The sequence below is a fragment of the Macrobrachium nipponense genome, chromosome 7, assembly GCF_015104395.2.
Source record: "Macrobrachium nipponense isolate FS-2020 chromosome 7, ASM1510439v2, whole genome shotgun sequence".
Classification (NCBI taxonomy): Eukaryota; Metazoa; Arthropoda; class Malacostraca; order Decapoda; family Palaemonidae; genus Macrobrachium; species Macrobrachium nipponense.
This window is the reverse complement of record NC_061109.1, coordinates 46,224,816-46,252,315: the sequence shown is the minus strand read 5'-3', so window position 1 is coordinate 46,252,315 and position 27,500 is coordinate 46,224,816. Positions and strand designations below refer to the sequence as shown.

The window sequence follows — 27,500 nt, the reverse complement described above, 5'->3', positions numbered from 1 at the left end:
TTTTACATGTTCCTGGATTTTTAGACGCGTTGTTACTTTGTATAGTAGGATGCACACACACACACACACACACACACACACACACACATGCACATGCACGCACTTTCTGGTAAAATCCAGATGTGTGAATAATGCAGCAAACGTAGTTTATTAGGCCTTAAGTTTGGGAATATCATTAGGTGATTATCAGGTGCGAGATCCACCCATCCGCTGAAGCACTCATCAATAGACCTGCTAATTGTCGGAGTAATCATTGCTTCGTTTATCAAGTAAATGGCTGATGATTTAATTTTTTTTTTATTTATCAACTTCCAGAGGATTTTTTTTTATTTTTTTTTATTTTTTGCAGGAATGTCTGTAGCCAAGGGAAAAGATTTAACAACTTTATTTTATGGTTGGGAAGTTTCTTCGTAAAATGTCCTCCAGCTGAATAGAATTGTTTATGCCTGGTTATAAAACTGTTTAATAAATAAGAAAGATCATGGTGCCACGGATGTGCTTGCCTCTGAACATCTTGGGGATATTTTTAAATACATCATGAGGTGGGAAGTGCCTCAATCTTACCAACATTTTCTCTTTCATGATTGCTTTGTGTAACCTTGACAGACTATTGACTTTCTTTGAAAAGTCCTAATTTTCTTGCTTTTTTTCAGTATTGCTTATCGTAGAATGTCTCCTGCAACATATAACTAAGGATATTTTTAGGGTTAGGAAATTTGTATTTTAGGATTGGTTAGTATATGGCAGGACCACAAACTTGTGGATTTTATGTTAGGGTGGGTTTATGGTGGTAGAATAATGTTCTTTTATGATTTAGAAATTTGTCCATACTGGGTGCACAATAATTTCATCCTGGTCGTACAATAATATTTTGTAATGGTGGGTCAGTAATTGAGTAAAATATGAATCGATTAGAATAGTATCATCATTGTATTATTAACATTCTTGGATTTTTATGTCACCGATGGATTTTGGGCAGCATTCACCATCTTGCCAATTATGGAGTCGGCAACTTTTCCCCTGTGTGCTTGCTATATTGTAAGTTAATCCAGTAATACCAATCTGACTATAGGGCAACCAGCCTGTACCACCGTAGAGTTAGTTATAATGTTTGGCTTGAGGTTTATTGTTAAGATGAAATATTAACAGCATGGGGTTCATTAGTAATGGAGAATCATTACTCCACGTAATCTTCACCATACAGTAATAGATCGTGTTTTATTGATTACTGATGATATGCGAAGCCGAAATTAGGGAATAGAAAGATCGGGAAGTTGTGCGGTGACACTTATTATTTCATGGTGTAATTTGCCTCCCCTTTTTTTTTTATTATGTAATGGTTTATTTTTCCTCCCCTTATACTATTAATGATTTAATTTGCTTCCCGTTTTATCATTTAGTGGTTACTTTTCCTCCCCTATTATTATTTAATGGTTTATTTTGCGTCATTCTGTTATTAATTATAAGTTACCTTCCTTTCTAAATAAACTACCTCAGACCATTCCCAGAAAGGTGGGGGAACTGGATAAAGTGAATACATATCCAACTCCAGAGGAACTTACAGAAGGCATTTTATTCATCTTGCGGTCTCTGTATTTATGCAAATATGCTGACTACATTATGATGGCCATTGGATCAAAAGTCAATGTAGGGAGGCGAAAGTGTTTACAGGTCTTGTTAAAGGTATATAATATATAGAAAGCCAGGAAAAGGACGAGTTAAAATATGGCTTTTCTGAGATTCAGAAAGAACTACTGGCTATTTAGTATGAAAGCACAGAAACCTCTGGATCCATTGTCCCCTAGCTTAATGTCAACCAGATTTTGTAGAGTTCCTTCTGTGTGAATTGAGCCATCTGGGGATTTCTGTGCATCTGCGCTCCAGTGGTAGCTTGCTCCCTTTTCGTAAAAAAAAAAAATTGTAACCTCCTGTTGTAGAAAATTTCCACTTTTTCCTTTTTATGTTTTGTGGAAAAAAAAGTTACTGGACAACTGGTATATGTCCATATACGTATCCACAGGCCTGCTGTTGTCATTTTAACTTAATTGAGGTTATCATTAGATTCTTGTCATGCTTTTATTTTCAGTTTAATAACAAATGAATCGTTTTTGAGAAATCAACAGTAGTAACATTCAGATCCCTTCCTATTGTGTGCACATGAAAATGAGGCTGATTTCCTGGTAGCTCTGTAATCTGGCGTTAGATTTGCACTCGTGGAGGTTTTTAAATTTGTTTTTCACATTACCACAGTAGATTTTTTTCCCATTTAATCGCATTTTAGAGGAGAATGAATGTAGATTTGAAAATCATAAAAGCTAAGCCTTGAATGCCGAGACTGCTGTCAAAATAATGGACGCCGGTTTCAATATAGGTTCCTGACGCATGCGTACTAGTCCCTACTTGATCTTGATGCAATGCGTACTCGTTCCTCCTTAATCTTGACGCATGCGCACTCGTCCCTCCTTGATCTTGACGCATGCGTACTTGTCCCTCCTTGATCATCTAAGCTCCCATTCAGCTTTGGAATTATGTGCTACCATACTTAAAGTTTGATTGTTAGCAGTTTGACAGATTTAATTTACTACGAAATCACAGACCGATTTCTGGAAAGAAATTGTCAGTTATGACTAATTTACTGATGTTGGGATAATGTACGAAATAATAGATGGTGGATGCTTTATGGGATATTCTCGAACAGTACAACAAAATTTTTAGTCCATTTTTCTTTTATGTATCATGATATCACTGTTTATGATTTTGAACTTTCACACACACACACACACACACACACACACAGAATATTGTATTTACTAAACTGGGTTTCTTTTTATTTCAAGTACTGTGAGGTAAACAGAAAATAACATTAGATGTAAAGTATTGGGGCTGCGTATGAAGCCCTGTAATTACAAAGAAGACTGTAGTGGCATAAATACCATTGAAGAATTTTATTCCTTTTTAAACAAGAATGGAAAGTAGTACACAGTAAATGACCGGTTACTGTTCTCGCAAAATGTCTAGCTGTCAGTGGTTCCTGATCAGTTATGAGAGAGAGAGAGAGAGAGAGAGAGAGAGAGAGAGAGAGAGAGAGAGTAAGGAATAAGAAAGGAGAGAGAGAGAGAGAGAGAGAGAGTAAGGAATAAGAAAGGAGAGAGATAGAGAGAGAGAGTTTGGAGATATTTCAGGTAGTTATGAATATCCAGTAATGGAGAGAGAGAGAGAGAGAGATCGTTTCCAGTACCACCTTTAGAGCAAAGATAGAGTGGAGATCTGCACCAGCTTAAGATCAGAGAGAGAGAGAGAGAGAGAAATAAAATCGAAGAGAATTAAGTTACGCCTGGCTGTCAGTGTGCCCGGAGAGACTCATGACTGGTTTAGTTGTCGTAAATCGCTGGGGTGCGGCGTGACCTGGCATCTGGGGCTGTCTCCGCGGGGGTCGCCACGCACTCAATTTTACACACGTTTACGGGGGTGCTGGTGGGGTGAGGGGGTGGGGGGACGAGAGAGAGAGAAGTTGTCTAAGGGGCGATGCGTAATGCTCTCTATTGTCGGACGCTTCCTTCATCATCACTAATTATTTTAAAAAAAACTGACTGACTTTCGGGGCGTTTGTAATGGTGTCGATTATCCTGGCCTTGTTTAAAACGGGTTTCAAATTTCTTGACGAACAGAAAACGGAGGAAAGGCTGACGATATTGTTTACTTGTTTAATCAGGACGGCGGAATTATTTTTACCTGGGACAGGTGGAGTCACACCTACACGAGTGAGAACAGTCGGCGCGTCTCATATATCACGTGACCTCAGTGATCTCCCTGAGTGGTCCGTTGAGTGATGAGCCATGACCAATCCGCGGCCATTTTTCTCGTGACGTCACGAGATGAAGACGTAGCATGCTGGTCCTGGGGTTGTACAATAATGCCCGTCAGCCTACACAGAGGGAAGAGTGCGAAAGTTGCATTAGTTCTGTTCAAATGGGCCTTTGTAGATTTCTCCTAATGGGATGCTGGAATTCAGAGGTGTCGTTCAGAAATTGCCTGCTTTTGGGGCCACGAAATTTCGCGCAGCAACGTAGGGCGCGCTTGCTATGTTAGACTTTTAGATTGTTGTCAGTTAAGGCTAAAAACTGATACATGGTTATTGACAGTGGTGATAAGTACAGGTATAAGTCCTGAGTTAGGTTAGGTTAGGCCAATTTGAGTTAACTGTTTTGATAGTAATCATTATGTCCTAAAATCACCTCTATAGCAATAACCTACGAGTTTAACTTCAACCTTAGGACTCTATCAGAAAGAAGTAAAAATTATCCTATGGTATAAAGGAAAACCTGAAAATGATAGAAGTTTGACCAATAAAGAAGGATTCATTGTCTTTCAGCATATCATTGGATATCTTGATTTAATATTCTTAGAAAAGTAGTAGAAACAGTCGAATAAAAGCCTGCAGAAATTAATGTTATATATTGCTGTTAACAAGAATTTGATTTGATTTTAATCCTTGAGGATATTAAAAAAATCTTTTGGCGTGATTGTGATGTTTTTAATTTAAGGCATGAAAATTATGTTTTCTTGGCCAGAGTTTTATGTGGCACATGAAGCCTACCGAAAGATTGAGAGTGATATGACGTGGAAATGAAAGGAAAATATAAAAAAAAGTGCTACAGAAAAAAAACCACCCTATGATATTGTGATGTGTAATGGAAGCCATAAGACAGTCTCTCTCTCTCTCTCTCTCTCTCTCTCTCTCTCTCTCTCTCTCTCTCTCTCTCTCTCTCTCTCTCTCTCATATCTGACCTAGATACATTAATCCTCTGCCATGTACTAATGTGCTCCTTTCTTCCTATTTGCAGACTTCACTGATTCAAGAATATAGGAGGAACCATGAGGTGAGTACCAAAGCGTTGTGTAGCTAAGGTTGTAGTTTATAGATTTATATTTTTAATTTTCTTTGCAATCTGTGGACTATCTAGTCCTAGGATATGGAGGGTTCATTTTTGTTACTAGATACGCATCGTTGCGTTTTTCCTTGTGTGTAGATCACCATGCTGGCGTATTTAAGATTTAGCTAAAAGGTGAATTTAAATAAAGAAGATGAGTCGGTAGATTTACGTCTTGTATTTTTGTCCTTTTTATAGTTTGAAGTTTATGAAGGGAGGGATGCGCTGTGCAAACATTACAGATGAATGAAGTTTACTTCCCGTCAGACATTAGGGAAATATTCACGTGATTTTTCAGTTAGCGGATGCTTACATCAAACGCATTATACATTGCACTTCATTCGTTATTAAAGATTGTGTGATAGTTAAACGCCGAGTTCATACCCGTAGACTATATGTGTTAGGAAATGGTAAATAAACTTCTATACAATGCACATTGAGTTTTATCGTTTATACAAATATACATTGGGTTTTAAGGTGTAGGAATTCCCCCGGTTTCATAAATGTAAGATAAATGTTATTAGATCACTTCAGACTGGATTGTGCCGAAGCCTTCTAGCATATATTTAAAACCGTTGTGATGAGTTTTTTTTTAGTGGGAATTATTCGCGGCGTACGTTTTCCTCGTTTTATTTTTTTTTTTTTCATTCATAAGATCCTACCGATATCTGTCAAAAGGAAATTTAGGTACCGTACACGTTTTCACAACGCGTGTCTTTTTTTGGCATCTGAATAACTTGTCTATCTTTTTTTAAACTTTAATGTGTGTGTGTGTGTGTGTGTGTGTATATATATATATATATATATATATATATATATATATATATATATATATATATATATATATATATATATATATACATACACACACACACACACACACACACACACACACATATATATATATATATATATATAATATATATATATATATATATATATATATTACACGTGCGTGTTTTACCATCTCAAGTATTGCTTAATATAATAAATGTATTGCAAAAGCCATCAGAAAACCATGAAGCAAAACAAGCATCCTCTAACCAGTGCTTTCCGTTCTGTGTGGAGAGTTCTTGGTTCCTGGTAAGATGCTTGTTGTTAATGATAAATGATGAGTTGCGACAAAATAGGCGAAACTCAGCAAGTCAGTGAAGCACATTTATTCACTTTTTTTTTCTTAGTACAGGAAACTGTTTTGCATCACGAACTACAAGTTTAAAACTTTTTTAAAATTTCTCTTTTGATGGAAAACCTGACACTTCATTGATCGCACAAGAGTATTAAAATTGAGTGTATTTTAAATCAGAGGATTTATATAAACAATAAAGGTTTTTGTAGATGCTGATTGATTAGTGAGGGAAGAGCGGTTGTTTGCTATAATTGCATCCGTGTGTGTGAATCATTGCTGGTTTGTGTGCATGTGAGTGTGTGTGTGTGTGTGTGTGCCTGTTAGGTCAAACATCGTCAGCATTTGCAGTTTGAATCGTCTTTCAAATATATTAAGCTTTTCTGGCTGGTTACCTTAGTCCAGAAAATGACACATCGGATGCATCAGGTCGTATGATGACCGAATGTCAGTAAGACCGAGTTTAATTCACTCCTCACGTGGTGACATCATCTACCGTGATTTCACTGCGAACTTCCCTTCACCTCCAGTTCCCAACATCAACCAGGCCATTGACAAATGAGATGACCTCGATAAGGAAAGCGAAGTCATCTGGCTTTGTGGTAAAATTGACTTCCAGCACCTCTGGCATTCCAATTATTTGAGCAGTTGAAGAATTGATGAAGTTTTGAATACCGACTAAGGATACATCAAGCGAAAACAGAATCAGTCTCCACTCAGATCCTTGGCATTATCCCACAACCCCTTCGGGCAGTAGCGCCTTCATTGCACCTCAAGCGGTCCACTGTAGGCATGACTTAAGGTTCTTTGCAGCGTCACTTCGGCCCCTTGCTGCAACCCCTTCATTCCTTCTACTGTACCTCCATTCATATTCTTTCTTCCATCTTACTTTCCACCCTCACAGTGCAACTGCGAGGTTTTCTCTCTGTTGCACCTTTGAAACCTTTTACTCTCAGTTTCCCTTTCAGCGCTGAATTATCTCATAGGTCCCTGCGCTTGGCTTTCCCCCTAAATTGTATATTCCCATTTTCCCACCAAGTTCTGGGTAGGTTTTGTCCCTGGTCTTGCAGCCTATTAAGATGGAAATCACTCAAATAGTGGATCGGGCTCAAAATACGGGTCTCTTTTCCGAATTCTTCAGTATGTTAGCTACAGCATGAAGGATAATGAGCATTGATATTTTTCCCAAGTGCACGTAGCTAGTGAAAGTCAGTTTATTCTTTCTCTCTCTCTCTCTCTCTCTCACTCTCTCTCTTCTGCTCTCTCTCGTCCTCTCTCTCTCTCTCTCTCTCTCTCTCTCATATATATATATATAGGTATATATATATATATATATATATATATATATATATATATATATATACATACACATATGTGTAAATATATTAAATAATATTATTATATAATATAATATATATATATATATATATATATATATATATAGAGAGAGAGAGAGAGAGAGAGAGAGAGAGAGAGAGGAGAGAGAGAGATACATAGAATGCTTTGCTGTCCAACCTCTCTAACTATTCTTCTAAGATCAACTATACTTTTTTTTTTTTTTTTTTTTTTTTAAGGAAATTGTTGATTTGCAGCACCTAAGGTTTATTTTCCTGTGCTTCGATCTCTGGGATGAACCAGCCCGTGAATAGGGTCTTGTTTCTGATTTGGAAATGTAATGAGGCTTCTGTATTTTCTCTCCTTTCATTGTTACGATGAAATCACACAGAAAGGTTTTGGATTCTTATTCAGCTGAGCTTTCCGTAGGGGGTAGTGCCGTCAGTGGACCGCATGCGGTGCACTGTAGGTATTACTCAAGTTTCTTTGCAGCGTGCCTTCGGCCCTAAGCTGCAACCACTTTCGTTCCTTTTACTGCACTTCCTTTCATATTCTCTTTCTTCGTTTTACTTTCCACCCTCTCCTAACAGTTGATTCATAGTGCTGCGAGGTTTTCCTCCTGTTACAACTTTCAAACCTTTTCACTGTCAATTTCCCAGCGCTGAATGACCTCATAGGTACTAGTGCTTGGCCTTTGGCCTAAATTCTATATTCAACTTAACTATTCAGCTGAGCTCTTCTTTCATTTCCCCAAAAGTAATTTGTAATCCGCATTTCGATTTTCCAGTCTTTCTCCTTGCTTGGTTTAGTGTGTGGTTACCTTCTTATATTCCTTTGTTTACTTTTATATTAAGTCTAATTGGTTTCGCATAAATAGTTTTCATTTAGATAACAAATACGAGCGATGCTATAATAACCATTACACATATTAGGTCGAGGTAGGTCTTTGATTTAGTCTTGTTCCTTTCCTACGAAAGCATCTTCAAACATTGCCACTTGTTCCTTTATTTCTGTTATGGAAATCACTAATACCTTACTTGTATCTATCATGTGAAGATTGACCAAGATTTTCGTTCATGAGTCATTTAGCATTTGGCTGGTTTAGCCTTTCGTTGGGCTCTACGCATTTTGTTTATTTTGATTACTAAATGTTTGCAGCCCGGAATCCAAGCTTTAACAGTTCCTGTCATATTTTCATCTAGTTCTCAGCCCAGTTACTTGCGTTCGATCCCCTATTCGGGCGGGGAGAGGAACAGTCCGCGTTCCCTCAAAAAATTTAGTACATCCATGTTGACTCTAGCTATTAATAGTGTATCTGATAGCTAGTCAACTGCTTGGATCGCCGTTGGGGTAAAATAAAAAAGAAGGAAAGAGAGAGAGAGAGAGAGAGAGAGAGAGAGAGAGAGAGAGAGAGAGAGAGAGAGAGAGAGATGGAAAAAATAAAGGACGTCGGTAATTCGTACCCCATCAAAGTGTATACCATCGTATCGTAATGATATGAAGGTCTCGACGAGATAAACTTCAACTCACCGGGATGAATCAATTCTCTCTCTCTCTCTCTCTCTCTCTCTCTCTCTCTCTCTCTCTCTCTCTCTCTCTCTCTCTCATTCACTTATTCCAGCTTCAGTAAACTCGCTTTCCCTCGACGCAGATTAAATGAAAGAGAAGAGACTATAACGCTTGTGTGATAGCTGTTCCGTCTAAATAAATTCCGGAAGCGACCTCATATATTGTAATCATGCCTGACCGGAGGTGAAGCCATTTGTCAAATATTCATGACGTTACCTCATTTATTTACTCATTTTCTTTCTTACGTGTTTCAAGGCCAATCAATTTTGCATTCTCTGCTCATTTATCTGTTCTGTGCGCGTGTTCTCGTATATTTTCATTCGATTCCTCTCATTTATCAGTACTATGCGTTTGTTTTGGCGCCGTTAAACTCTACTCTCTCTCTCTCTCTCTCTCTCTCTCTCTCTCTGTAACAGATTGATAGTCGTGTCCATGTGAAGTGCATTTCCTCCCTGATGGAGGAGGAGGAGTGAGTGCCCATGTATTCCTCATCATCGTTCATGAATGTATTTCTCACAGTCATCTTCCTCTTTCTCATACACACAAACGTACACACACTCACACACACCCCGGCTGCCTCATTGTGGTATGGGGGCATCACTTCCATGACGGGCATGGACCGAGGGACCAACAAAGGCCCAATTATCCTGCCCGCATACTCTGCTCCCTCCGTGCCACCCCTCCGATGCGCTATACCCCTCTCCCATATCCAGAACCCCACCCCCCCAACCCTGACCGTGCCATACCTTACAATACCCCCTTCTCTTATTCTCCCTTTCCTTTCCTCTTCTTCCTATACGTGTTCACTCCCTCTGTTTCTCTCTCTCCCCCTTCCACTCCTTCCCCCTCCCTCAATGGATCCCTCCATACTCCTTTACCTCCCCCACCCCTCTCGCCGTCCAAACTACCTTTCCCGTATTTTTTATGATCGTAGATGTAAATGATCGTATTATTTCCCTCTATCACCGGATGTTTTTATGAATGTAGTGCTGTCTCTTCATTTACTTCATTTCCATGCTCTCTCTCTCTCTCTCTCTCTCTCTCTCTTCTCTCTCTCTCTCTCTCTCTCTCTCTCTCTCTCTCTGTCCGTAAACGAGTTTTGAATTGGACGTACCTAATCCTTCGAGATCTTCATAGAGGAGGGAAAGTATTTTTTAAGGTAAATAAATAGACATTTAGTTTAGTTTATTTTATTTGTTTACAAGTTCTTACTCAGTTTTTCATTGTATTTGGATAACATTCCAGTTTGTTTTGAACTGTATAATATAAGAATCTTTTTGTCCATTATTTTCGAGTATTTATGTTTTTCATCTTGTTTCTAGATTTATGTGATTATCTCTTTGCTCTTTATTTATTATTTATCATTTTTTTTGCTTTGTTTACTCATTTGTTTCGACGTTTGTCTTTGCAGGTGCATTTTTATTATGCAGTGTGCTGGCATTGCAGCTTGTGATTGTTTATTCGTAGTACGTCGATAAAACAGTTTCATGAAAGCTGGTTCCTATAATTTTAATAAAGCAATAATGTAATTTTAATAAGGCGATAATGCAATTCCTATAAGGCGTTAATGTAATTTTAATACGTCGATAATGTAATTTCAATAAGTCGATAATGTAATTTTAACACGGCGATAATATAATTTCAGTAAGGTGATAATGTAATTTTAATACGGCGATAATGTAATTTTAATTAGGTGATAATGTAATTCCAATAAGGTGATAATGTTAATTTTAATTAGGTGATAATGTAATTTTAAGATAGATCTATTTTTGGTGGCCTTGATTATACAATGTACAGAAAACTCCATTGCGCCGATGAAACTTTGTTGTATTCTTTACTTGTTATTTGTTTTCCTCTCTATTTCTGTAATGTGGGGATTCTGTTCCCTGGAATTTAATGTTTGTGAGATACTTATAACTTTCCCAGTAGATAAGTAGTTCTTAATGAATGAGTGAATGAAAGAATTCTGCTGATTTATTTCATTAGTTTAGTTTGTGTGTTAAACGTTTTGTTAGTAATAGTTTCTCATTTCATAAAGATAATTTTTTAATTGTCTTCAGCAATTTTCATTTACACAGGCTGTTATAGTTATGGGTATAACTCTCTCTCTCTCTCTCTGACCTGATTGTAACTCAGTGCCGCTTGCACCAGATCCTGTCACACCACTCAACCCCGTCCCCAGTCCACCTCCCCCCCCCCCCCCCCCCCCACCCCCCCCCCCCCACCCCCCCACCCCCCCCCCCCCCCAAGGTTTCCTTACCACAATACAAGCACAGAGCATAGTGAAAATGCAGTATTTTGAAATGCGTTTTCCTTTTGGTCATTCACACTATGGCCGTCTCCTGCCCATCTTAAAACAGGTATAAATTGCGCTAAAACTCCATACATAGGTTATGTAAAAATAAATAAATAAATAAATGAATAAATAAAATAATGATAATAATTCACGGGTATGAAGAAATCGCGCAAAAATTGCATACCATCCAAGTACTTATAAACATCTTAGATAAACAAGAGTTTTTACTACTTAAAATATGATAAGAATTTTTTTAAGACGTTTGCTAATGTATGTATACATACAGATATGTATATACATATTAGAAGAGTGATACTACCGTAAATATACTGCTTTTGTATCCTTGCTTTGTGAATAAAAATTTTTCTTTTCAAAACACACACACACACACACACACACACACACGACACACAATTACACACAAACACACACACCATATTCGCCTTTGCCCGTTTTTCTTCTGTCCACATTTCCATTTCTGTCCATGTGTACAGGGAATTAATATAATATAATAATAATAATAATAATAATAATAATAATAATAATAATAATAATAATAATAATCTTAGTGGTGAAATTAACAATCCTTCATTTTCGCCCTTGTTGTCATCATCATCATGCACTCCCCTGCCCCTCCTGTTCCAAAACTAGCTTCGCAGGGCAATAAAAGCACTTGCAATTGATTCGATGCAATGATCCTTGCTTTCACCCCCTCTGCGCATGCGGTGCCAGTTGAATCTCGCATTCAATCAATCATCCTTCCTGATTAAATCAGAGCGGTCGCGTTTATGTTCTGCTGGAGTCGGGATAAGCTTCGTTTATTCTATAGGTTTTCTCGAGTGATGGAATACACGAATGGTGTAGTGGAATTCTTGCACGTGTTTACGACATTCGCTGATGTATGCTACATGCCGACGATAGCCTTATTCTACAAAGATTCGAACTGCCAACAGCCGAACCAGTATTTCGAACGCTCAGTCCATTCAGCTACGGAATGCTTAATAGATAAACAAACACACAACTGCATATACATTGGACACTCTCTGATGTATATGTAAACATGTTGACGATAGCCTTATTCTGTTATTATTATTATTATTATTATTATTATTATTATTATTATTATTATTATTATTATTATTATTATTATTATTTGAGAATTAAAAAACGCTACATATGTAGAAAGTGTGCTGTATGTATGTATGTATGTATGTATGTATCCATGCATGCATGTATGTTTGTATGTTATGTATGTATGTCTGTACGCATGATAGGCGTATATACCTATATATGTACGTATATCTTTGATAAACAGTTTCACACATCGAAACAAATTTTCACCAACTATGCCCATCTATAGTTTTGAGATTAATTTATGATCTGTCACGCTCACTCATTTCTCTCTCTCTCTCTCTCTCTCTCTCTCTCTCTCTCTCTCTCTTCCTCCGTGAGAGTCGCTCCCCTCGGGCTCGCTAACAAATCATAACACGCAGATAATCACCGCTGTAACAGCACTATTGTTGCCCCACTCTGGCCATTGACAGATTGTTCTCCTCAATCACTGCATCCTCTGGGTCTCTCTCTCTCTCTCTCTCTCTCTCTCTCTCTCTCTCTCTCTCATACGCACACATACACGAATTCCAGACTACCAATCGGGTTTTGTTTGCCATACACCCATATGCACGAATAGGGACTACCAATGGTTTTTTTCTTTCTCTCTCTCGAAAGGTTATGGAAAAAGTCAGACACGCATATGTTGGAAAAAGTCAGACACGCATATGTACGAATTCAGGACTACGAATCTGGTCTTCTTTTTTTTAAAGGTCATGGAAAAACGCCACGTCACATGCACACATACACAGATTGGGAAGTTCTAGTCAGTTTTTTTTCATAAGTTCATGAAAAAACGTCATACACGCACATACATAATTTGGGACTACCAAACGAGTTTTTATTCTAAAGGTCATGAAAAAATGTCACACACGCACATATGTGAATTCGGAACTACCAATCTGGTCTTGTTTTTTGAAGCACGAGTTCGGGACTACCAATCAGGTCATTTTTTTTTTTTTTTTTTTTTTTTTTTTTGCAAAAGGTCGTACAAAAAGTAACGCACATACTACATAAATTCCGGACTACCAATCGGATCTTTTTTTTTTTTTTTTTTAAAGGTCATGAAAAAATGCCATTCGGAACTTTCATTCGGGTCTTTTATTTATTTATTCATTTACTTATTTATTATTTATTTATTTATTTATTTATTTATTTATTTATTTATTTATTTATTTATTTATTTATTTATTATAAGGGGAGGTCACTGTTCGGGAAGCCTCTTTCTGTTTACCTCCAGAGAGGTAAAACAAAAAAAGCAGGAAAGTTATCAAGTTATCTCTTTAGCGATACGTATTTGGTTCACATGCCCTTCCCTGCCTCCCTCCCTCCTTCCCCTCCCCCTCCCTTCCCTGCCTCAACATCCTTCTCTCTATCTCTTTCTCTCCCCTCCCCACCTCTCGTCTCCTCCCAGCCATCATCCCACATTGAGTGCCATCACTGACTTGCCCCGGTCAGGGTACTGATCATTTATTGCTTTTTTATATTATTATTTTTCTAAGTCAGAATTGGAGTTGATATATGGAAAGCCTTGCCTACAGTAAATACAGCTCTTAATTATATAATGATTTTATAGAATCTTCATTATATATCCTAATTCTACGAGTACGTGCTTTTATTTAACATTTCACAGAATTCAAATCCTCATTGCAATAGAACGTTTAAGATAGAACCTAATATTATTTTATAGCTTTTTTGTTGTTCATTTGTTTACGATACGTGTGGCGAGGTCTTGTGCTTTATAGATGACTAATGACCGTGAGAACTTTCTTGTTACAGCCGTGGACACAACGGCGACTTTGTTCGTTCTAATCAGAACGTTTGAGGCTGGACTTCGATTAGGCTTCGGTAGGTCCTGTGCAGTTGTTTGCTGTTATTTCGCATTCATCAGTGGGATTTAATAATCGGCATGTTTTGTCATTTAAGAAATAACATTTTTCCTTTTCTATTGACATTTTTAAGTAAAATTTGTGTTGATTTACTGGACGTGGGGATCGGTGTATTTACTTGTAAAATCTGCAACTTTCATCTGCATCAGTTATTTGAAGCTACAGAATAACTCGTGTAATTCATTGTTGATTAATACATCAAATCTCATTATCTCATATAACTTAATATTGGTTATTTTCGGCTAATTATAGCATCAGTAGTCATAGTCGCAGATTAATCAATTTATCTATAGCCCAGGAATCTTTATATTTCGCTATGTATAGCATAAATAGTTTTATTCGATTTTCATATATTTATTCATTTTGATTTATTCCCTTGAAATAAGTATCGTAAGTTTCTCAGACACTTTTACCCTAACTGCACATGTATCTGCTTATCCTGTAGAGATCGGTGTCATTGACCTTCTCAGTTGAAACGCCAGATAGTCTTCAATTTGTCAGTCATCTTGAGAGTCTAAAAACCATTCCAAGTAACGGTAGTAAGTTGAGTATTAAATCAGTTATTCCTGATATGAGGAGAGCCAAGGCGAAAATAACAACAAATATTTTTGCTATTATTTCAAAAGAAACTCTAGCCAAGTTGAAGACTTTGTCTATGAAGTCCATGAAAAGTTTGTTTTCGTTAGGCAAAAGCAAATAATTATCGTGTGAAAGGACTTTGTTATAATCACAGATGTTGTTGTTGTTGATGTTGTTATTGTTCTTCTTCTTCTTCTTCTTCTTCTTCTTCTTCTTCTTCTAATTATTATTATTGTATTGGTGAAGAAATCCACAAGGGTGTAAGCATGAATATATTGATTCAGTCAGATTGTGTGGATTTCTTCACCAATTTAGTGACTCATGCTATTACGAGATTTTTATAAATTATTCTTATTATTATTATTGAGCAAAGAGCTTGTTGGCGTGCCTACACGCGCTGGAGCCCTGGGCTGCTGTCTCCCGAACCCCTACCTACCCCGCCCCCACGATGGGCGGACAAACAGATTTGCAGGAGGAGGGTGGTTGTCTCCCCTACCCTCCCGTTCCCCTACCTACCGGCCCCCCACCCTGAATAATAATAATAATAATAATAATAATAATAATAATAAGTTCATGTGAATATTAATTCTTATCCGTATATTTTGGTTTTATTTGTATTCTCGATATATATATATAATATATATAATATATATATATATTATATATATATATATGTGTACATCACGGCAATAACATTTTTGATTCAGCTGTGAAGGTTGTTCGACAATTACGAATTATGGCGCGTACAACGAAATGTTCAAGATTTGTTACGTTTTTCGTCATATGTTATTTCTTTACCGCCCCGTCATTTGTATAAAATATTTTCCTGATCACAGAAACAAATTAACTCTCGAAATGGAAATTGCTATAGAAATCCCGAGAAAAAGACGACCAAGTGGAAATAAAAAGGAATGAAAGGTATAAAAATGGAAATGTAATAATATTACAAGAAGTTTAACATATATATTTTCTAAGAAACAGAAAATCTATAATCATTTGGTTATTATTATTATTATTACATTCTGTGGTAAATATTCACGTAAAAGTATTTGTGACTGGCTTCCGTCTGTCATTATAACAAATGATTATGGATTTTCTGTTTCTTAGAAAATATATATGTTAAACTTCTTGTAATATTATTACATTTCCATTTTTATACCTTTCATTCCTTTTTATTTCCACTTGGTCGTCTTTTTCTCGGGATTTCTATAGCAATTTCCATTTCGAGAGTTAATTTGTTTCTGTGATCAGGAAAATATTTTATACAAATGACGGGGCGGTAAAGAAATAACATATGACGAAAAACGTAACAAATCTTGAACATTTCGTTGTACGCGCCATAATTCGTAATTGTCGAACAACCTTCACAGCTGAATCAAAAATGTTATTGCCGTGATGATAAACTCGATTAACTGCGATACTGGTGATTTAAACACATATGATTCTCGTGTAAACATGTGTCCGGATAATTATGCCGCTGAAGACATGTAATCGCGTCCTTCCCCGTCGTTTACGTATGAAATTAACACGAGTTATTAAGGTGTTAATAAGCAAATCCAGTGAAATGATGGGAATTTTGTCAAAGCAGGTTAATATTTGAAGCCGGTCGAGATGTTCGTCGAATTTATACGACGCGGATCGGTGTTCAGAGTTTTAATTAAGCCGTAATTTCATGAATTTTCTGGATTTATGTTTCGTTTAATTTGAATGTCAGAATGATCAAAATTATTACGAGACTTTAGAGGATTTTCATGGGAGGTAGTCGGATAGAATATTAGTCTTGCTTTGCATGTTTCTGATACACGCTGTACTTGATATTTCATTATTCAATTTGCTTTATATTATCTTTTATTTCACTGGCCTTTCGTTTTTTTTCTTTTTTATTTTGAATTTAGTCTGAATTTCTCACCGCAAAGAGCGTTAAACTTGACTTCTTTATAATTCCCAAACTACTTAAATTACTCTACGTATTCTTTTGCTTCATTTTCTCTCACTTGTAGTTTTGAAAATACTGGATTCCAGTTGTTCTCCCTCGCGGTCTTTTCAAAATATTAAAAATGAATTTCTTATTCACTTCTAACTTAGGAGGCCGAAATCCGAGTTCACCTCATGTTATTCCTTAACAATAAGGTATTCGGGCAAGAACATAAGTTTTTTGTGGTTGCAGATTGTGGACAACAGTCATAGCCGATTGTTTTCTGTAAAATGTATTGGATAACTTCGTGACAACATCACCATCATTGGAGAAACAAATCCACAGTTATGTAAATGTACATATATTTAAATTTAAAACTTTAAGGATAGCTTTCGGGAATCTGTTCGGTTCCCTTTATCAATCATTGATTTGATATTAGGGATTTGAGGGTCTGATTATTATCTTCCGAATTCAAGTGTAGTCCAGTCTGGTAACCCGAGTGAGAAACAGCAGCAACTCGCTCATACAAAGCATCCTAAGGAGTGAAGCAAGAAGCAAGATCTAAATTGCGGGAAAGATGGGAAAATGAGGCCTTTGTCCCCTAAAGGACTTAATCTCTGTATTGGCAAGATGTCATCAGCAGTTTCTGTCATTATTATTATATTTATTGCTGATATTTTACTTTTTCATTATTACTGTGAATACTATCAAGTTAAAGTTTTTTTTACATTCAATTTTCGTATTTAGCCCTCTGGACCTGACTACTGTAACCACCTAAGGTCTCTAGTTGAAATTTAAGTTATATAATCTGTGTACTAACTGTTATAACTCAATGCATTTTTTTTTCTCACCAATGTTATTACTGTTATTACCAGTATTGTGATTACTATCTTTTATGCTGCCTCAGCTATTTTGTGGATAAGTGCCGATTATTCATTTTTTATCATGTTGTCTCATTTATCTAGATTGTGTATGTTACTGCCTGTATTTTGTATATTATTATTATTATTATTATTATTATTATTATTATTATTATTATTATTATTATTATTATTATTATTATTATTATTATTATTAAACATTCTGGGAAACATTTTGTAATGAAGATGACGGAGAAAGGCTGGATATTAGCCCTCGATTTCTTACTGATTCTTAAATGTAAAATTGCCTTAATACCGATAAGATAATTATAAATTCACCAGGCGACTTTTCCAATTAATTGTACTTATACGACAGTAACCAGTGACATAAAATACTCAGTGGGCAAACTTACGGTAGTCTTCTGTAAACTTTTTCATTAGACTAATATACAGACGTATATTAGTTGGTTATTTTGGCGGCATATAATGACATTTTTTCTTTAAAAATGGCCTGAACCTCAAGATCATCTCCGGGACAAGTGTCATTGTACATTCCGGCCCGCAACTTTCCAAACATTCACTGAGATATCACAGCTGTCCCCGGGAGAGATTCCTCGGAGTCTTCCAAACACTAGAGAACACAAAAGGCGACGCCAGCGAGTTGTTGCTTTCCTGCTCTCATTAAGTATTTATAAAGCTTCTGCCACAGTGTGCCCAGCTGCCACGCGACCCCAAAGAGGCTGATGCCCCCCCTTTTGTCCGTCTGTGGGTCTGCTGGAGGATCAGGGTCATCCCAGGTCCCTAATATTTATCTTCAGTGTCTTATTCAGCGAACGCTGTCGGGCTTAGCTCCGGGGACAATGGATCGACAACCCGAGACGAGGTGATAATTGGCTCGACTTAGCTCTAATTAACCACTAAGAGGCAGGTGACCTTCTCCCCGCCCGCTTCCGATTTGCCAGGTCAGACGTGGTTGCGGGTGGATAATGACATCCGAATGTTTCTTTTCATCCGAATGGGATGATCAGCAGCTTTTGATGGAGATAAAAGGGTGGCTCCTACTGGAAGGCAAATGAATGCGGTCTGCGGATCAATAGGCAGTTTAAGCTGTTTCCAGATCTGCTTCCAGTATTTGGGTATTGTTTGCGAACTTGTTAAGAGAGTCGTATGTACGGAAACTCAGTACATTTGGACTATATTTGTACATATATAATACATACATAAATAGATATGATATATAATCTATACATATAGCTATATATATATATATACGTATATATATATATATATATATAACATAAATATATATTCAGGAAATCAATCTTATTCATATAGAACAAGACCACAGGGGCCATTGACTTGAAGTTCAAGCTTCCAAAGAATATGGTGTTCATTAGAAAGAAGTAACAGAATTAATGGGACATGCAGAAAGAAGAAATCACTAATTAAAAAATTAAAAATAAATGAACAAATAGATAAATAAATAGATAAAAGAATAAATAAAAATGTTAGTAAATTATTAAAATACAAGAAGAATTTTGTTAGGGTAGTAATCATATATATATATATATATATATATATATATATATATATATATATATATATAATGTGTGTGTGTGTGTGTGTGTATGTATATGTATATATATACATATGTATATAGGTATATATAGCGTGTATGTGTATGTGATAAAGAATGAGAGAGAGGTTCTCCTACCAATCCTGAATTTGTTTTATTGTATCAGGGGTTTGACATGTTTTCAAGTGTGTTACTTTTAGATTTAAAAACGTTAAGCAATCATCATTACAAGTTTCATATTTCAAACAATTAACTCGGAGGCTTTTAGAAATTATTTTCCTTTCTGAGATCATGATATGGTACAGATATGAGTGACAGGTTTACGGCTGCTCTAGAGCAAGAGCCCGTGCCAGCACAAGGTTGGCTAAATCTGAAACCAAGTGACAGACAGACTTGATCTTAAATAAAGCACAGTGGCATTGCTTTTCTTCTGGGGAGGTTACTTTACTTTAATGCAATTATATTGTGTGGGAACGATTAACGTTTGAAGTCTCGTTTGCCTGTCTGTAAATAGTCGAAGAGAAGTGTTGATCATTCATTTATCTCCCTCGAAAATCAGTTCTAAGTTGCATCTCATGTGGAGACTATCACAATAAAACCAATATCCACAACTGCGTGATATTGAAGGTTTATTTCGCTTTAAAGGCATATCATTAATCCCCAACACATGAACCCTGACGTCGTTAAAAGAAAGAGAGAAAAAAAGGGGAAATGACTTCCCCTCTTAACTTCTCTCTCTTTCTGTGTGGCATATTTCACGGAGGAAGGGGGTTGGGGAGGGGCGGGGGGAGTGTCGTCGCACGCTCGAGACTTCAGCCTCTATTTTCCAACACACTCTCCAAATTCGGATGATTCATTTTGTTTTTCATCATTATTGCTGTCGAGTTCCAACAGAATGTGCCAAGTTGGACAGCTGACATTGTTGAGTCGATTTTGGACCAGCACTGAGCCTTCCTTTCCGCCACTTTCGTTCGTTTTGGTTTGGAATTTCCTCTCCCTCCCTCCCCCCTCCCCCCGCCTCCCCACATCCACCCGACTCCCCCGATTTGAAGTGGGAGGATTTTGGAACGTCGCTGCTGATATAGCCGAGGCTGGTGGAAATTTTGGATTGGACGGTGTCTTGTCCTTATTTCGGCCTTTAATTCCGTTGCAGAGAGGTAATGTCAGTTTAGAATTGTTCGACCATTGGTTTTGCATTTAGCGAACTGCTTTCCTTTGGTAGTTTTTGATCACTTGGGAATTGTAAGTTATTGGTATTATTATACTGGACATCATTCTTTAAAGAATGTTATAGGTCCACCGTTATATTAAAAAAAAGAAAAAAAAAAAACGCTAGGGATAGTGCAGCGCACTCTCTCCTTCTTCTACCAGATCCATCCATCCCAGCCCGCACCGCCCCCCCCCCCCCTCCCTCCCATATCCCCTCCAAAGAGAATAAAAAACATGGAAACTGAAACACCAACGCGAATGAAATCGTCCCATGTCCTGTGAGAACCGAGTACCCCAAGCAGTACGTGCCGGATCCCTAAAACGGGCGTGGGGGACTCGATAAAGAAAACGGAAGCCCTGTGACGTAATTGCTCCAATCAGCCGGAAACACGGACGCCGCGTCAAGCTATCTGTAGCTCCCCCCTCCCCTTCCCCCAACAACACCCCACACCCTCATGGGTGGGGACGTGCAGAGGACGAGGCAGCCCACCCCCCACCCCTTCCCTCCGTCCCTCACCACCTTTCCATAAGTCTTTCCCCCTTGTTTGTTGCTCCGCGTGCGCGCGCTTGTGTTCGCGGATGGCTCTGCTTGTGTTTGTTGCAGGCTCGTTTCGTGTTTGTTAGTGTATCGACACGGGACTTAGACGCCCCCGTCTTTGTAGTCGTATATTATTGTATAATAATATTATGCGTCATTATTTTTGCAGCGGATGTATTAATGAAATCATTTCACTTACAGTCTCGTCAGTGGTTAACTACCTTACACAGTAGATGAATAACAATGACAGCTTCTGAATTTACACTAATGATGGTATTCGCAGCAAGAAATGGGTTGCATGACACGCTCAGCTATGTCTAGTTTAACCTTTTAAAATATTTGCAGTGGCGTCCATAAACCATCGTATTCGTGACGTCATATTGCTAACCCAAACCCAATTATCCATTCAAAAAAATTATTGATATTAGGAGGCTACATTCTTTCAGTGGCTGAATCAAGTTTGTAAATGATAATGACGATAACGAAATGAATTAGTGGAGTCAAAATCACAATTATTATTTAGTTTATGTAGCCGTGGTACCGACTGATCAGTGATAACAACAACAAATTAATTAAAGACGATTTTCATTACTCATATATCTTATGTCATTCTCATCAGTAACATTACCTCAGCACAATCATCATCATCATCATCATCATCATCATCATCATCATCATCATCATATTTTCTTATTATTACTTTTTCGTTCTTATATCTTCGATGCACTGTCGTATTGTATAGAAAATAAATATAACATTTAAAACACTGACCGACCTCATCCATATCAATAACCTACCTAAACGTTTTATTTTTTTAAGTGACCCATTTTGAAAATAAAAAAGTTCGAATATGGATGACATGTTTTTGGTACTACCAATTTAAATAAACTTTAGGAAATCTATTGATGGCATTTTAATCACCGATCTCCTCCCCCCTCTCACAAGCTGGGGGGAGGGGGGTTTGGGATAAGTGTGGGTGAATAGTACGAAGGGTATATAGGCCAAAATGCATTTGAGCGTCGTGTAGAAAAATGAGGATGTGTGGAGTGGGTGTCACGTGACGGCTCAAAATGGGATAAAGAGAATAAAAAAAAAAACCTGACGTGCAAAATAGATGTAAAAAGTAAGCACAGAACCACAGCTTTTTCTGAAAGATTCTGATTGTTTTTTTTAAACAAATGATACGAGGTTATTAATATCACCCAGTCTCTCCAGAATATCAGCCGAAGGATTGATTACCCTGGAGGTACTCCAGTCGATGGCTGAGATATCTGGGACAAACCACCAGAATGAGCTTCAACGTTAGCAATCTATCTCAGTAGGCATAATCGGTGGACTACTTACTCCCTTCCAAAAATGAAAATGTTGGTCATCCTTTTCGTCTATTTTTGATAAAGGGGGCAGCCTTATAAGTTTTTTTCAAGTGGAAGCATAGCTCTTTTTCGATGCCAGAGGTGATTTATCTTGTAGCTGTGCTGTACTTTCTGATTGACATTCCCATCCTTTTCTAAGAATCCTGTTCCAGATGTTTATAAGATCACGTAGAAACACTGTTTCAGGATATGAGTATCTGATGTTCCTTTTATCATACTTTAAGGGCTATGAACATAATTCCTCAGCAATTTTTGGTCTTCATTTGGCAACCTGTCCTTATTAAGTCTGTCTGCACTGTCTGCTTTTCGAATTAAAGGAAGAAGACTGTGGATATGGACACTTTTTACATGCAGTATTTTTTGGATGGACAAGAAGAGGGAAAGACATCTCTAGATCCTCCCTTTTCCCGAAATTATGAAATTACCGAAATGGATGTTGCATTTCACAAATGAATATGTGCTCTTTTGGATACTATATCGTTCCCCGCCCTCCAATCTTCATTTGCATATCCAGTGAGTTCCATTTAAACAGAAATTAAAGGTATGCACTTGCGAAGCTTATGTACAAGTACCAGACTCTCCTCTAAATTATAACAATTTACATTATCGTATTTTTGAAGAGGGAATGATTTTTTTTTTTTTTTTTTTTTTTTTTTTTGTAAATGCTGTAGTGTTTTCTGTCCTTTCTCAATATATTGGCATTACTTTAATCGTATAAATGATAATTTGTTGTTTCGTTCACAGTAGGTCATTTACGCTGATTTTGATTACGAGAAATTTAGCTATTGATGCTATTTTAATTGAAAATGTAAATAGATACGCATACAGAAACACACATGTGTGTGTGTTTGTGTGTGTGTATGAAATTTTATTACATCACCGTGATTTGTTAACAAACAATAAGCTTCAAATTGTCGTTTAATATCCTCTCTTAACAGCCGTATGGTTTAAGGCGCACATTAATTCCCGTGTTCGGCGGTTCAAGCCCGCGAGACGACGAACTACTTATCAATTATACTTAATTCCACTTCTGTATATATACACACACACACATATAGATATATATATATATATATATATATATATATATATGTATATATATCGCCTTTTCTGTGTCTTTTCTCATACATTACCTACCTGAGAAGAGAGACAGCAGTCTGTGAAATATAGTACTTACTTTCTATATTTTGGTGTTTTCATGGGTTCCTTTCAATAGACGGCATTCTGTTGTGTTGTAACAGAACATTTTACCGGTCACACACACACACACACACAGACACACACACACACACACACACACACACACACATATATATATATATATATAGATATATATATATATATATATACATATATATAATCACTTTTAAATTAATATCAGAATATCTTTTTACTCAATCGTACGAAAATGTCATGTTTTCAACTGACTTCCCACGTCAGTGCAACATCTGACGGGAGAAACAAACAGCGGATAATTATTGTCGTCTTTTGATGTGTTTCCGAGAAAGCAAAGGGGAAAAAATGAGGGGTTGCGGCGTGATATATATATTTATATACCGGGTGAGGGGAATGATTATATCCATCAGCGTATATTGGCGAAACCAGTCACTTAAAGGGACAACTATTTCAACACATTTTGAGTCAAGGACGTTTCTGCTGTGAATGACTTCAAAGGTCGAAAAGGTTTGGGAAAATATGCAACGAGTTTTAAATGGAAAACAAAAATAAGGTCAAAACAAAAACCGCAACGATTCCGAAGACAAAAGCAACTTTGGAAAATCATTGGCGTTAACGGTATATCCGTTAATAGAACGATCTCAAAATAGTACTCATTTTAAAAGAATCGCATTGTGTAATTATTTTCATTTTATTTACTTTAAATTTCTGCTTGGTCATGTGTTTAATTTTAATATTTGACGTCTGTGAGAGTCTTGTTTATTTTATATTGATTTAATTTCTGTTTGGTCGCGTATTTAATTTTGACACTTGTTTATTTTTCTGCTTTCTGACTGGCTGTGTGTAATTCATCTATAGCTTTTATTTCTCGGGTCTCAGGTTATTTTCTCTCACTCTCTGTCTGTCATACAGTCAACCTGTCTGTCTGTCTGCCTGCCCTATTTGTAAAGCATCCATGATCATGCATAAATATCTCACATCAATTTTTTATTTTACTCAGCCTCTCTTGCGCATCACATGTGTAGTTACAGTTACCTATGTTAGAATTCATAGACAAGTGTTCATAATCTGACATTTCCCTTCGAGTTTATGAAACGTGCTTATAGCTCTTTCTTATAAAAATTTGTTTGCCTGTTTATAACCGGATATTTGTGACATCCATGATTATCATAGCATAGCACTACACATTCAACCCTTAGATTTGTTTTGCCTTGTTGTTAACATTATTTTTTTCAAGAGATTTTATTATTTCATCGCAGAAAATTATATGTTAGTGTGGTAAAAAAGAAAATTTGTGGAATAGTTTGGAGGAGAATTTGAAATATAGATATCTTCCGTTTATTGTATTCAGTAAGATCAGGATTATTTTGTTCCCAAGCGCATTAAACCATGCAACGTGAGTTTCATATGAAATCCCCCGTAGCTTGGTAGTGCCGTCAGTGTACCTCATGCGGTGCGCTGTAGGAATTACTTTATGTTCTCTGCTGCGACCCTTCGGCCCTCGGCTGCAACCCATTTCATTCCTTTTACTGTTCCTCCATTTATATTTTCTTTCTTCCATGTTGCTTTCCATCCTCTTTCCTAACACTTTATACATAGTGCAACTGCGAGGTTTTCCTCCTATTACGCCTTTCATACTATTTTACTGTCAATTTCATTTCAGCGCTGAATGACCTCACAGCACCCAGCGCTTGGCCTATGACCTAAACCCTATATTCCATTCTACTTCACATGAAATCCAGACCTCCGTAAGAAATTCAAAAACAGACGGCGACCTGACCTCGAGCGACAAAGGTTTTTAAATTCCAGATGACCTCATGCAGATGGTAGGCCTATCCCAAGTATGAAAGAAGGTCCACTCCTTTCGAGGTAATAGGAACTTTGGTTAGCGGATAGATAGGTGATAGAATTTTGATCACCGGAGGGGCAAATGATGATAGTAGGGTCCTCGGAGGGTAAATGACCTTTGGAGTTTTAGGTGCCAGAAGGGTCCTTTGGGATCGCTTGGTAACTGGAGGGTTAGGAGGCAACGATAGTTCAGTTTTTATAGGAGGCATCGTCCCTGGTTTGTTAGGATAAATCAGGAGGGCTTTTGGTGGAGTGAGCTCACTACTCTAGAGGGATATTGGTTTTGAAGGGAAACTCACTCCACAACAGGAATAGGAAATGGTGATGTATTTTGGAGGGAACTCGGTCTACTTGTCTTACTAGAGTAATAGATTCCAAAATAATTGATTCAAATAGTGCTGCAGTGGACTCCTGTCAGCTTAGCATTTCTAAGTGACTTTTAATTTTTTCATTTTATAAAGAAATCAGTTCAATATGATTATTTACTTTTGATTTGTTTAATGATAATTTAAGAAAAAAAAAAACCTTGGTGCAACAGATATTTCTTTTATATAATTATAAAAGTTTTACTTTATACCTGAAGCTAGATATCGAAGTTGATAAATACGATGAAGATACAAGTTCAAGGGATGCTGCATTATAATATAACTTATAATATAATGTTTGAGACATGTCATCTCACCGGCACACTATCATCATTATGAATTAAAGGAGAGATGCGATGTCTCGAGGCTATTTTTAAATTATATTTCGTTCCTCGAACTTTTTTTTATTATGTTTTATTTTTCTCCTTCTCAGTTTCTTATTTGTCTTCTACCTCCCATAATACTTGTCAACAGAGCCTCGATTTCTCTGTTAATTTTCTCCGACTTAAACTTAACAGGATTTTTCTGCATTGCGCATATCTTCATTTGCTTGCAGTTGCTACAAGCGATTTTTTTCGTTGACTCATTTATTTATTTTTTCCCTTTTGTTCTGCGTCATTTCTCTCCATCTCCCCTCGTTATTACGTCAACCGGACCACCCCCCCTCCACCTCTCTCTCTCTCTCTCTCTCTCTCTCTCTCTCTCTCCTGATCCTTGTTATCCGCCACATCATCCATCGGTCGCCTTTCCTTCCTGCTACTTCCCTCTCTTACTCTCCCCTCCCCTCCCCTCCCCTCCCCTCCCCTCCCCGCCCTCCCCCTCCTAATACCATCCTTCACCTTTGAGACTTCTCTCCTCCACCCGCCCCACCCCTCCCTCCTCACCTCCCCCGCATGAAATATGAATAATTCAACAGGTCTTTTGATTTGTATGGTATCATCGACTGGAATTTCGTAACATGAATGTCTTCGATTGTGGCCATTCAACATCCAGCGCAAAAGCGGGCGTGGGCGTGCGGGGTCTCGGGCTATTTATGGGCGGGCGTGAATTAGCGGTCTCTTATGTTGTCACTCGCTGCAGAATAATGGATGAGTCTCTTCAGGAAAACGATCTCTTACTTAGCCTTTCGTTTTCTCCTTCCCCCCCTCTCCCCCCCCACCCCCCCCCCCCCAACCCCGACTCGCTTGAAAGAGGTTCAGTCCCCCCATTTCCTCCCCCCTCCCCCCCTCACCTGAAAGAGGTAGGCGGGGGCGAGGTGCCGGTAGGGGAGATGAGGAGAGTAAATAGAAATGATTATTGATCATTAGGTGGGTTTTGTACCCGGGCGAATATGTTAAAGGCAGAGCCCAGCTACAACTTAATCAAGTGTCAGGTCAATCAGGCCGGCTTAAGTGCAGTGTAAACAGCTGTAATGAGAATTATGAGCGAGGGCACACGAGCCTCTGAAAGAATGAGACTCTGGAAAGCTCTGGGTGAGGCTGACTCGCCCCTCCCCCACCCCCCTGCCCAAGGGGAGCTGCGATCTTCGAGGTCTCCCTTGAATAATGGCCCCGGAGATGAAAGGAAAGTCTACGCGCGTCCGCCCCAATTGAAAGGTGGGCGATTTACGCCGAAGGGACCAGGTCTGGAGGAGGAGGAGGAGGAGGAGGAGGGTGGGTGCAACTTGGAGAGGGCGACTCAGGGCGACTTGGCCAAATAACCGGCATGATATGCGCGGCCGTAGAGTAGGTTTAATTAAGAACTAATAAAGTTCGCTTATGGTCCCCGAATTTATGAGGGTTACTTTCGATAATGGAGAACGATGC

General features: G+C 37.8%; 1 long non-coding RNA gene across 1 annotated transcript in view; it reads left to right on the top strand.

Annotated features, from left to right (window-relative positions):
- LOC135217529 (uncharacterized) overlaps nucleotides 1-27,500 on the top strand; it is a 252,182-nt gene that overhangs the window by 31,738 nt on the left and 192,944 nt on the right. Inside the window, exon 2 of the long non-coding RNA XR_010315160.1 lies at nucleotides 4,845-4,880. This is a non-coding gene — a long non-coding RNA (uncharacterized LOC135217529). The remainder of the gene's footprint in view (nucleotides 1-4,844; nucleotides 4,881-27,500) is intronic.